The 12,281-nt window shown below is 39.7% G+C and overlaps 1 protein-coding gene across 19 annotated transcripts in view; it reads left to right on the forward strand.

The window, feature by feature from the left end:
• Positions 1 to 4,206: 4,206 nt before the first annotated feature.
• BLM (BLM RecQ like helicase) overlaps positions 4,207 to 12,281 on the forward strand; it is a 105,994-nt gene continuing 97,919 nt past the window's right edge. For all 19 annotated transcript variants that reach the window (XR_003429263.1, XR_003429269.1, XR_003429271.1 and 16 more), the window contains exon 1: positions 4,207 to 4,301. The gene's annotated coding sequence lies outside the window, so the exon portion shown is untranslated. The remainder of the gene's footprint in view (positions 4,302 to 12,281) is intronic.

Consider the following 12,281-nt stretch of genomic DNA (forward strand, 5'->3'; position numbering starts at 1 on the left):
GCTGTGTCCTACTTGTGCTCTGCATCTCGAACATGACCTCTCCTTCCCCTTGGTTACACACAATACCACTAATCTTTACGTATACTTTGCTAAATTATCAGCTCATACCCTCCCACAACATAACTGCCTGACCCAAGAAATACACCAAGACGTTATTGTCACTCATACTTTTAACATACTGTACAACTCCACCAAAATATTATTAGAGACTCCTGAAATTTCAGATCTATTTTCTTGCCTAATGCCATATAAATGGAAAACCAGTTTTTCCAGTCAATTATGGACTGACCTAGAAGCACTCTTTATACTTCTACCTGTGTTCCTTCTTTCTACTTTCATAATAAAATGTTTCCTGTATCGTTTAGGACATCCTATGCCTTACTCCATAAAAGTCTCCTTATAATCACCCCAAAGTTTCTTAAAGTGATGCCAGATAACCACAGAGCCAATTGTTTTGTGTTTTCTTAGATTCTGTATTTAGCCTTTTGACATCTGTTAACCACAGGGCCAAATTAATAACGAAGGTTGTTTACATCTCCCCTACAATCCTGCTTTTGTGAGCATGCAAGTCATATTACAAACTCTCCAACCAATCTCGAGTTCATATCCACAACCACCTCCTTTATCTAATCCCACACAACATGTCAATATTTCCCCTGCCCTAAATCAACCCAAGGCCAGGTACCAGACATCTAGGAACAGTTCCTGTCCCCCACAGTTCAAAAGAATTATTTAAACTAGCCGATCCTAAGCTATTTTCCCCGCTATAGCTTGCCTTTCCTGCAGAAACCCCAGTAAAGGCTCTGACTTTGGCTTTCCCCTTGCTCCTTTCTGCCTCTTGACCAAGCCTGATGCTTCCCCATGTGGCCACATGTGGTGTGCCTCCTCTTCTTGGGAAACATAAGTAATAAATTCTTCTTTCAATGGCATCACTTCTCTCCGTGCTGTCACTCAATCACTTCCATAAATTAAAATTCTGCAGTTACAGTTGAGACAGGAGCTGCCACTGCTGAGTTCTCAGAACTGGAACACCAGGTTTGTGCACGTATGTGCATCTGTGTGTGTGCGTTAAAGTGTATGTGATATAAATTTTACCATTTTAACCATTTCTAAATGTACGGTTCAGTGGCATCAATTACATTTGCATTGTTATGCAACCATAATCACTATCCATCTCAAGAACTTTTTCATCACCCCAAACAGAAACACTACCTATTAAACAGTAACTCCTTATGACACCTCCTCACCCCCAAATCCTAGTAACCGTTATTCTGTGTTCTCTCTCTGAATTCTAGGTACCTCATGTAAGTAGAATCATAAAATATTTGTCTCTTTGTGACTGGCTTATTTCATTTAGCATAATGTCTTCGAAGTTAATTCATGTTGTGGCATATATTTCATTCCTTTTTAAGACCAAATAATATTCCATTGCATGTATATACCACATTTGTTTATCCACTCATCTGCACTTGGTTTCTTTCCACATTTTGACTATTGTGAATAATGCTGCTATGAGCTTTGGTGTACAAATATCATTCTCTACATAACAGCCAGAAAGAGCTTTCTGTTCAGTCCCTTCCCTCATAAAAACATATGGTAAATTAAACCACAATGAGATACCATAGAATATCTACAGATAGCTAAAATGGAAAAGACTGACAATTCCAAGTGTTGGCAGGGATGCAGAAAATAAGGAACTCATACAGTGTTGGTGGGAATGTAAAATGGTACAATCACTTTGAAAACAAGTCCATTTTTACCAGTTACCCTATGACCCAGAAATCCCATTCCTAGATACTTACCCAAGAAAAATTAATGCATATATTCACGAAAAGACCTATACAAAAACATCCATTGCGGCTTTATAATAGGCAAAGGGAAAAAACGCAAATGCCCATCAGTAGATGAATGGATTAATAAACTGTGGTGTGTTTATACAATTGCATACACTTGTTAAAGAATAATTTTTAAAATCTAGTATAATCATGACTCACACAGATATAAAATGAATGTGTCAAAGGTTTTATTTAAGTCATTAATTAATGAGAGACCCAGAAAGATATTACAAAGTTCAGAGGAAAATTCAAAGTACCGCACGCACATGTATATTCAAATGAGGAATAACGAAATGCTTTACAAATAGATGCAAAACCTGGCAGAACTGATCAGACCCACAGTGCAATAATAAAATACATCTCCTTGAACACAATTTGCATTTCTATACACAAGAATAGGTCTTTTAAAAAACTAACAGAGTTATTCTTTACCTCAAAGACAATGAAAGGTATGGAGCCCTCATAGAATCAGATATCCCAGAACGGTGTGCTAGACAGCACCTTGTTTTTCACTGGATACTCGGTAATGTTTTTTAGACCATTTCAAAGTTTTTCACAGTTTTCCTCTACATTACACAGTAATAAAAGAGAATGAACTACTGGTACACAAACAGATGAAGCACACAGATACTATGTTCAGGGTAAAAAAAAGGCAGACAGAAAAGAGTATATACTGTATGATACCAGCTTATGCTGGGGGCAGAGGTAGACTCCACAAAGGAAGCTCCACAAGAGAATCTTATGGGGTGCTGGAAATGGTATATAACTTGATTTGGGTGGTGGAGATATATATATGGCATATATATATATATATATATATATATATATATATAAAATACATGTAAAATCATTGATTTTACTTAAGATTAGTACATAAGACTCTCCCTATCCCACTTGCCCCCAAATCCAACAATTGCCATGTACCTTCAGAGTGAAGTCCAAACTTGAGGTCTGTTGTCTGTTTCCTCTTGTGTACCATTTCTATTTCCCCTTTTCCTGACAGGTCTGTTGTCTGTTTCCTCTTGTGTACCATTTCTCTCTATTTCCCCTTTTCCTGACAGTTAGTCTTTCCAGTTTCATGGCCTTTGCCTTCAAATCATACCTGTTATTTATCTCGCAGGTATCAGGACACCTTCTGAAAGCCTTACCTTACTAAGTCTATCTAGTCTACCTCTACCCCCAGAGTAAGCTGGTATCATACAGTATATACTCTTTTTTTGTCTGCCTTTTTTTACCCTGAACATAGTATCTGTGAGCTTCATCTGTTTGTGTACCAGTAGTTTTCTCTTTTATTACTGTGTAAAGTAGAGGAAAACTGTGAAAAACTTTGAAATGGTCTAAAAAACATTACTGAGTATCCAGTGAAAAACAAGGTGCTGTCTAGCACACCCTTCTGGAATATCTGATTCTTTTGGGCTCCATAGCTTTCATTGTGTGTGTGCAAATCTGCCATCCTAGGTGCCTCCATAACATGGGTCAGCATTCTTATAGCTTGTGTACCCTTTGAGTCTAAATGTTAGAGGCTTTATTCTTTTGGTAAATTATTCACACCTGGGCTTTGTCCCTATCCTGCTTCCTATGTGGCCTTTTTTGCTATTAAAAGTCTGCTTAACTTACTCTGCTTTTGCTTTTTCCTACAGAGTAATTTAACAGCGATGCGTTTTGATTGGCTGCACCGTTCGGTTTTGTTTTTGTAACATTTTAAAAAAAGGCAGATATCACACACAAAACAGGGCAGAAGCAGATTTTAAGTTTTTCTTAAAAGAGAAATAAATGAAGGAAGAAAAGAAAGATCTGGCATCACAGGGCCCACAGTCCCTCGTGGAAACAATCAGCTGGAACCTCAGGTACTGCACACGTCCCTAGAGGCATCTGAGTTTGATACCCCTTTCTCCGTCAATGACAATTTCCAGTTGCTCATTTAGAAGAGAACGGGTGGGGCAGAGGCCAGCGTTACCAGGAGGGTGGAGAGGACAGCCGAAGCCTCAGAGACAGACGGTCAGAACCAAAGAGATCGGGGTGTAGAGCCTTGGCCTGGTCTGTGGGAACTAGTAAATCTCAGGCTCGCTTAAACTCCAGGGTTTTCAATACCGCCACGGTCCAATTCCAGGTGCGTGCTTTACTTAAGTCTTTATCGACGCCACGTAACATACTTAAATCAAAGAACCCCACCAGCCCCGGAAGCCCTGGGTTCAACCGTAGTCATCTGACCTTGCATTCCAGGCTCTGATTGGGCTTTGGGAATACGTGCCCTTCCTTCTCAGACCCTTACGGGGACCCCGCCCCAGCAGCCCACGGGGGCGGGGAAAGGTGCCACAGGGCGACGGTATTGGTCGGCTTCTTCAGGACGCAGCCAATCGGAATCCGCCTACTTCCGGCGTGAAGTGAGCTGGCGCGCGGCGTCAGGGCGCGGCTGCGGCGCGGGCAGTTTGTATCGTGGTTCCGCCCGCTTCGAGACTGGGAGAGGTGAGTACCGGCGCGCGCTGACTTTTGGGCCCGTCCTCCTGTCCCAGCCCCGCTACTGGCTACGCGGCCCGGGGCTGGAGAGGAAGGCCTCTCCGGTTCCTCCCGTTTTCCTCCCCCGTTCGGCTAGGCCTGCTGAGTCCTCTCGTCGGGCGAACAGCATGCAAGGAGAGCGCAGACGCACATAGATCCTCAGATGGGGAAACAGAAGCCTGGGGGCGGGGGCGAGCTTTGCCAGGCTGTCCCAGGACCTTGGTGGCAGAACCGGCCTAGCACCCAGTATGTTCTTGTTCGTGTACTCCAGTGCCTACTAAGATGCCTGGCACAGAACAGTCACTTCCCAGATTTCTGGCACTACCCCCATTTCCCTCCCGAGGGATAACCAAAACTCTGTACTTTGTCTATGGCTTTCTACAATCATGAGCCAGGCTGCATGTATTCTTAGTATCTACTGTGTGCCACGTGCCCGGCACCCCTTTACCTTATAGTTGTAGCTTCGCAATACCCCAGCAAAGGGAAATGGTTAAGGACACAGACTGTATCAGATTGCCTGAGTTCGGAAGCCGGCTCCTGCATGTACTAGCTATGTGACTATCCAACTGTTACTTAAAGTGCCTCAGTTTCCTTTTGTCATATGAGGGAAGTGACCTACTCTACCTCCTGGAGATTTTGTTATTATTGAACGACTTAATATATGCAATAAGTGCTTCAAAGAGTACTTGACAACATAGTAAGGGTTCTATTATAACCACCCAGAGAACTGGATAAGATTGTCCTCATTTTATACATGGAGACTCTGAAGCACAAACAATTGTCTCTGTGATGAAAGGGCATTTGGTGATTAAATGCTAGAAATAGGATTTGAACCAAGAACTGCCTGACTCCAAAACATCTTGCACAACATGGGGATTTCACCCTTACCCCTCACCTGCCCTTAGGTTACTTGGCACTTTGGACACCTAGTGGCCTGAGATGGAGCAGGTACCTGACAGCTCCTGGTGCCACCAGCGTGGATAAATAGCACTCCTGTGCCCCTGTCAAGATGAACGGGCAGTAATGAGAGAGACTGTGTGAGCGACCAGAAATTGGAGAAGGCGGGAGATAGAGTATTCTGTGTGAGGAATAGTAAATAGTATTAAATTGAGCCAACGTTTAGTTAGCCAGGCTGCTGTCAGAAAGTAGCTTGTAGTCTGGTAGGAGAAATATGGTGCATGTATCTTTTTGAATTCGTGTTTTCATTTTTTCTGGTTATATACCTAGAAGTGCAATTTCTGGATCAAATGGTAATTCAATTGTCAATTTTTGAGGAACTTCCATATTGTTTTCCATAGTGGCTGCACCATTCCCATTAAGAGTGTACAAGGGGGGCTTCCCTGGTGGCGCAGTGGTTGAGAGTCCGCCTGCCGATGCAGGGGACACGGGTTCGTGCCCCGGTCTGGGAAGATACCACATGCCGTGGAGCGGCTGGGCCCGTGAGCCATGGCCGCTGAGCCTGCGTGTCCGGAGCCTGTGCTCCGCAGCGGGAGAGGCCACAAGAGTGAGAGGCCCACGTACCGCAAAAAAAAAAAAAAAAGAGTGTACAAGGGTTCCCTTTTTTCCACTTCCTCTCCAACATTTGTTATTTGTTTTTTGGGTTTTTTTTCTTTTTTTTGGCTGCACCCCACAGCTTGTGGGATCTTAGTTCCCCGACCAGGAATCAAACCTGTGCCCCCTGCAATGGAAGCGTGGAGTCCTAACCACTGGACCCTGCCCCCCAGGGAATTCCCCAGCATTTGTTATTTGTAGGCTTTTTGATGACAGCCATTCTGACAGATGTGAGGTGATATCTCATTCTTGTTTTGATTTGCATTTCTCTAATAATTAGCAGTGTTAAGCATCTTCTCATGTACCTGTTAGCCATCTGTATGTCTTCTTTGGAAAAATGTCTATTTAGATCTTCTGCGCACTTTTTGATTGGGTTTTTTGTTTACCAGCACCACTTGTCGAAGAGACTGTCCTTTCTCCATTGTATATTCTTGCCTTCTTTATTGTAGATTAATTGACCATAGGTGTGTGGGTTTTATTTCTGGGCTCACTGTTCTGTTGCATTGATCTATGTGTCTGTTCTTGTGCCAGTACCATGCTGTTTTGATTACTGTAGCTTTGTAGTATAGTGTGACGCCTGGGAGGGCAGTACCTCCAGTTTTGTTCTTTTTTCTCAAGATTGCTTTGGCACTTCAGGGTCTTTCATGATTCCATGTGAATTTCAGGAGTATTTGTTTCAATTCTGTGAAAAATATTGTGGGATTGCATTACATCTGTATATTGCTTTGGGTTATATTCTGTATATATTCCTTTTAAGGGAAGGAAGGGTAGAAAAAGAGGTCCAGTGTAATTGTAGAATATTTGAGGGAGCTAAATGCCACAAGACCCTGTGGGTCTCCATTGCCTGTAGCATGATACATGAGGCCTTTGAGCAGTCTCCTCTAACCACCTGCTAGTCTGCCTCAGTCTTTGCATGAATAGTGTATAGACTACCCTTCACAACCTCCACCCTGTTTGGAAGGTTCCAATTGTCCTTCAAGATCCAATTCAGTGTTCTTTGGAAAACTGCTCTATGATTTTCCTGAGTTTTACCTTCATCTGGGAAGCCATAAGACTTTTAAGAAAAGACTTTATTATAGGACTTACCCATTTCATTGTAATTTTTTATTGACATGTCTGTTTCCTGCTAGTCTAGAAGCTCATTGAAGGAAGTAATTATTTCTTTTCTCTGTCCTCTAGTGCCTCCTACAATCCCTGGCACAGAGTGAAAATACAAGTCATAATCAACTAATGGAAGTTCTTGGTGTTATGACATATAGACTTTGTTCTCTAGAATGGCAGGGAACTATTAAGTTTACTTTGTCTAAAAAGTCCTATATCTTTTTTTTTTTTTTTTTTTTTTGCGGTATGCGGGCCTCTCACCGTTGTGGCCTCTCCCGTTGCGGAGCACAGGCTCCGGACGCACAGGCCCAGCGGCCATGGTTCACGGGCCCAGCCGCTCCGTGGCATGTGGGATCTTCCCAGACCGAGGCGCGAACCCGTGTCCCCTGCATCGGCAGGTGGACTCTCAACCACTGCGCCACCAGGGAAGCCCAAGTCCTATATCTTAATGAACCATATTCTCAATGTCAAGAAAAATATTGCAGTCATAATCCTGTCTTCCAAACACTTCAGCTATTTTTATTTTTTCATAAAATTTAAATTTTTAATTTTCTAAATTTTAACTATGCAAATTTATTACTGTAAGCCTAATATACTCATAATTTACTGAGTTTTTTTCAGTTTTAAATTATTCCATGTAGCTTCTTAGTCTCCATGGTAGTCATTTATCTTGTAAATTATCACATTATCCCACCCTCCTTCCTGGTTTAATAGGTGTGAAATGTTGCTTCATGCTATTAATTATTAGAAGAATTGAACATTTTTCCATGAGATTATTTTGTCTTTGTATATTCTGGTGAACTATGTGTTTATACTCCCTGATCATTTGTTCACAGGAACTTTATGTGTTTTTAATATTAATCCTTTATTTGTTATTTGTTGCTAATTTTCTTTCAAAAAAATTTCATATGTGAAAGTAGATACATTTTTCAAACTACATAGTGTGTGTGTATATATATATATATATAAATACAAAGAAAACTTATAAAGTTTAATTTTACATTAAAATTATATAAATGTAAAGAATAATTATAAAATTATAATTACATGTAACTGTCATCCAAATCAAGAAATCTGGGGTACTTACTAGTACCCCAGAAGTATGCTTCCCTCATCATAACCTCCTCCCTACACTAGAGGTAACTGTTTTCCTGTTTTGTGTAATAATAATTCTCTTGTCTTCCTAATTTACCCATATATGCAACCTGTAAGTAATGTAGTGCAGTTTTGCTTGGTTTTGAACTCTATAAACGGGATGGTAGTTTGTGTATTCTACTTTGTCTTTCTCATTTAGTTCAACATTACGTTTGTGAGATTCTTCCATATTGTAAATACAGGTTTTTAAAATTTTTAAATAATTTTATAATTGTTAATAAAAATTTATTTTGTTGCCATAGAATATTCCATTGTATGATTGTGCCACAGTTTATCCATCCTGCTTTTGATGACATTTATGTTGGTTTCAGTTTTGAGCTATTAATGTTGCTGTGAATGTTCTTGTTCATATTCCCTGCTGCACATGTTCGTAAGTTTGTATATAACTAAGAGTAGAACTATTGGGTCTAAGGATATGTATAGGTTTTACTTTTCGATCTAATGCCAAATTGTCTTCAAAAGTGGTTGCACTCCTACCAGTGTTTGTTTGTTTATTTATTTTATTTAATTTTTATTTTTTGGCTGCGTTGGGTCTTCATTGCTCACTTCTAGTTGAAGTGAGCAGCGGCTCCTCTTCATTGAGGTGCATGGGCTTCTCATTGCGGTGGCTTCTCTTGTTGCGGAGCACGGGCTCTAGGCACACGGGCTCAGTATTTGCGGCATGTGGGACCTAGAACACGCAGGCTTCAGTAGTTGCAGCGCGTGGGCTCAGTAGTTGTGGCGCACGGGCTCTAGGGTGCACAGGCTTCAGTAGTTGTGGCACGTGGGCTCAGTAATTGCGGCTCGTGGGCTCTAGAGTGCAGGCTCAGTAGTTGTGGCACACGGGCTTAGTTGCTCCGCGACATGTGGGATCTTCCCAGATCAGGGATCGAACCCGTGTCCCCTGCATTGGCAGGTGGATTCTTAACAACTGTGCCACCACGGAAGTCCCTTACCAGTGTTATTAGACTTTCCATTGCTCCACATCCTTTCTAATATTTGATATTGTGTATTTAATTTTTGTCTATCAGGTAGGTGTATGTATTTTCTTATGGTTTTAATTCCCTGGATTATTAATGAAGTTGAGCACCTTGTATTTATGGACTGTTTTCTCTTTTTAAAAGTGTCTCTTCAAATTTTCTGTCTTTTCCATGGAGTTGTCTATCTTTTTCTTATTTTGTAGGAGTTATTTTTTCATTCCACATAGTGGTTATTTATTTGTTAGTTATATATATTGCAAATATCTTCTACTCTGTGGCTTTTAAAAGTGGATTTAATATAATTTTAGTCAACAATTTTTAAACACTTTTATTGTAAAATATTTTTTAACTTTTTATTTTATATTGGAATATAGTTGATTAACAATGTCGTGATGGTTTCAGGTGTATGCCAAAGTGATTCAGTTATACATATACGTGTATCTGTTCTTTTACAAATTCTTTTCCCATTTAGGTTGTTACATAATACTGAGCAGAGTTACCTGTGTTATACACTAGGTCCTTGTTGGTTATCCATTTTAAATATAGCAGTGTGTACATGTCAATCCCAAACTCCCTAGCTATCCCTTCCCCCCACCCTGTTGTGAAATATTATATATTTCATAGAGAAAAGTGCAGAAAACATCTATATAAGCTGTGCAGGAATGGGTTAACATAGTAGGCCTGGGAACTTGGGTTTTGAAACCTTTCCTAAGCTGATAAGGTTCTTTTGCCCACCTGTGGCACTAACACTTGCTTTCATTCTGAGAATCTGAAATTTTGGTGTTAAAGCGTTCCTATGTGACCAGCCCTGGATAAAAACCCTAGACAATGCATCTCTGGTGTGTTTCCTAGGGCAAAAACATTGTGCACGTGTAGCTGCAGTTTTCTTGAGAGAGAATGTGCTCTCTGGGAGGTAGAGAGCATATAGAAGCCAGCACATGGATTCCTACAGACTGATGTGTCTTTTCCTCTTGTTGCTCTGTTGGTGTGTCCTTACTGTCTGTTACGGTAATAAAACTTAGCTGTGAGTTAGGACGGTATGCCTGCGGTCGTTCATCACTGAACATGAGGGAGTGGTCTTTGGGGACCGTGGAAACAGCAGTTTAATGACATGTATCAAAGCAAACACCTCTGTACCTATGTCCCAGGTAAGAAATAGAACATTGCTAACACCCTCAGAAGCCTCCTGTCTATTAACACATATATGTGGAATCTGAAGAAATTGGTATAGACGATCTTATTTACAAAGTAGAAATAGAGACACAGATGTAAACAAACGTATGGATACCAAGGGGAAAGGGGGGGTGGAATGAATTGGGAGATTGGGATTGACATATATACACTATTGATACTATGTATAAAATAGATAACTAATGAGAACCTACTGTATAGCACAGGGAACTCTACTCAGTGCTCTATGGTGACCTAAATGGGAAGGAAATCCAAAAAAGAGGGGATAAATGTATATGTATAGCTGATTCACTTTGCTGTACAGTAGAAACTAATACAACATTGTAAAGCAACTATACTTCAATAAAACTAAAAAAAAAAACAGGAAGCCTCCTGTCTGCCCCTGTCTTATCCTGTACCCCAAAGATAACTATTATCCTGACTTTTGTGCTAATCAATACATTGCTTTTCTTTATATTCAGGTGTCTCAAGTCTTAGTGCTGTTTTAGCTAGTTGGCATACGAAAGATTCTCAATTAAAATGCAATTCAGTTTTTCTAATCTTTTTCTTTTTTGTTAGTGCTGTTTGTATCTTGTTTGAGAAATCTCTTGGAGGTTATAAAATTATTCTTCTGTATTATTTTCCAGAAACTTTATTGTTTTGCCCTTTACATTTAGATCTGCAGTTCACTTGAAAATGATTGATGTGTATGGAGTGAAGTAGGATTTAAATTTCATTTCTTCCCACGTAGATATCCGATATTCTAGCACGATTTACTGAAAAGACTCCTTCCATAGTGTTCTGCTATGCTACTTTTGTCATAAATTAAGTGTCTTTATATTGGCTTGCTTGTGGGTTCTTTATTCTCTTCCACTGGTGTTTGCCTATCCTAGCATCAATATCTCACTGTTTTTAAAGTAGTTTTTTAATAAGTCTTTATATGTCTGCCAGAGCAAGTCTTCTCATCCTATAGGTATTCAAGAGTATCTTGGCTATTTTTGGAATTTTGCATCTCCATATAAATTTTACACTCAGCTATTAAGTTCCTCCGGGGGAAAAAATAGAATTTTGATTAGAATTGCATGAAGTTATAGATCAATTTGGAGAGAATTGGCATCTTGGCAGTATTGTTGTCTTCCAGTCATGATTATGGTACAAATATTTGTTTGATTACTCCTTAATTTCTCTTAATAATTATTTATAATTTTCTGAATAGAATCATAGACATAGTTTGGTAGATTTGTTTTTTTGATATTTAAATTTTTATGCCATTGTGAATGGTAAGTTTTCTGAAATTTCATTGTCTAATGGTTTATTGGTGGTACATAAAAATAGAATTAACTTTTGTATATTGACCTCATATCAGCAGTCTACCTAAACTCACTGCATTAGTTTTCTGCTGTAACAGATTACTACAAATTCAGTGGCTTAAATCAACACAGATTTATTATCTTACGGTGCTGTAGTTCTGAAGTTGAATGAGTCTCATTGGGCTAAAAATCAAGGTGTTGGCAAGGCTGTGTTCCTTTCTGGAAGCTCTAGGGAAGAATCTGCTTCCTTGCCCTTTACAGCTTCTTGAGGCTTTCCTCCTCCATTAATCTGAAGATTCTTTTAGTTGTTCTATATACACGGTTGTATCATTTGTGAACGTTAAGGTTCTTGCTTCTTTCCAGTTTATTTACTGTTCTTGCTTTATTGCTCTGGCTTAAATTTCCAGTGCACATCATATGGAAGTGGTGAGAGTGGGCATCCTTGTACTGTTCCTGATCTAAAAGGAAAAACTTTCTAAATATCACCTTTTTGGAGGTTTGTTTATTTTTAAATTATATATCCCCTCTGTAGGGTTAAGGAAGTTCCCTTTTACTCCTTGCTTGATAAGAGTTTTCATAATGAATGGATTTCATTGTGAATGGATATTTGATTTTATTGTATGCTTATTCTGCAGCTCTTGGGAAAAGTCATACGATTTTTCTTCTTTAATAATTTGGTAAACTATATTAAATGATTTTTTTAA

This window comes from Aethalodelphis obliquidens, unplaced genomic scaffold (genome assembly GCF_003676395.1).
Source record: "Aethalodelphis obliquidens isolate GAN/ISIS:26980383/991018 unplaced genomic scaffold, ASM367639v1 scaffold65, whole genome shotgun sequence".
Taxonomy (NCBI): Eukaryota; Metazoa; Chordata; class Mammalia; order Artiodactyla; family Delphinidae; genus Aethalodelphis; species Aethalodelphis obliquidens.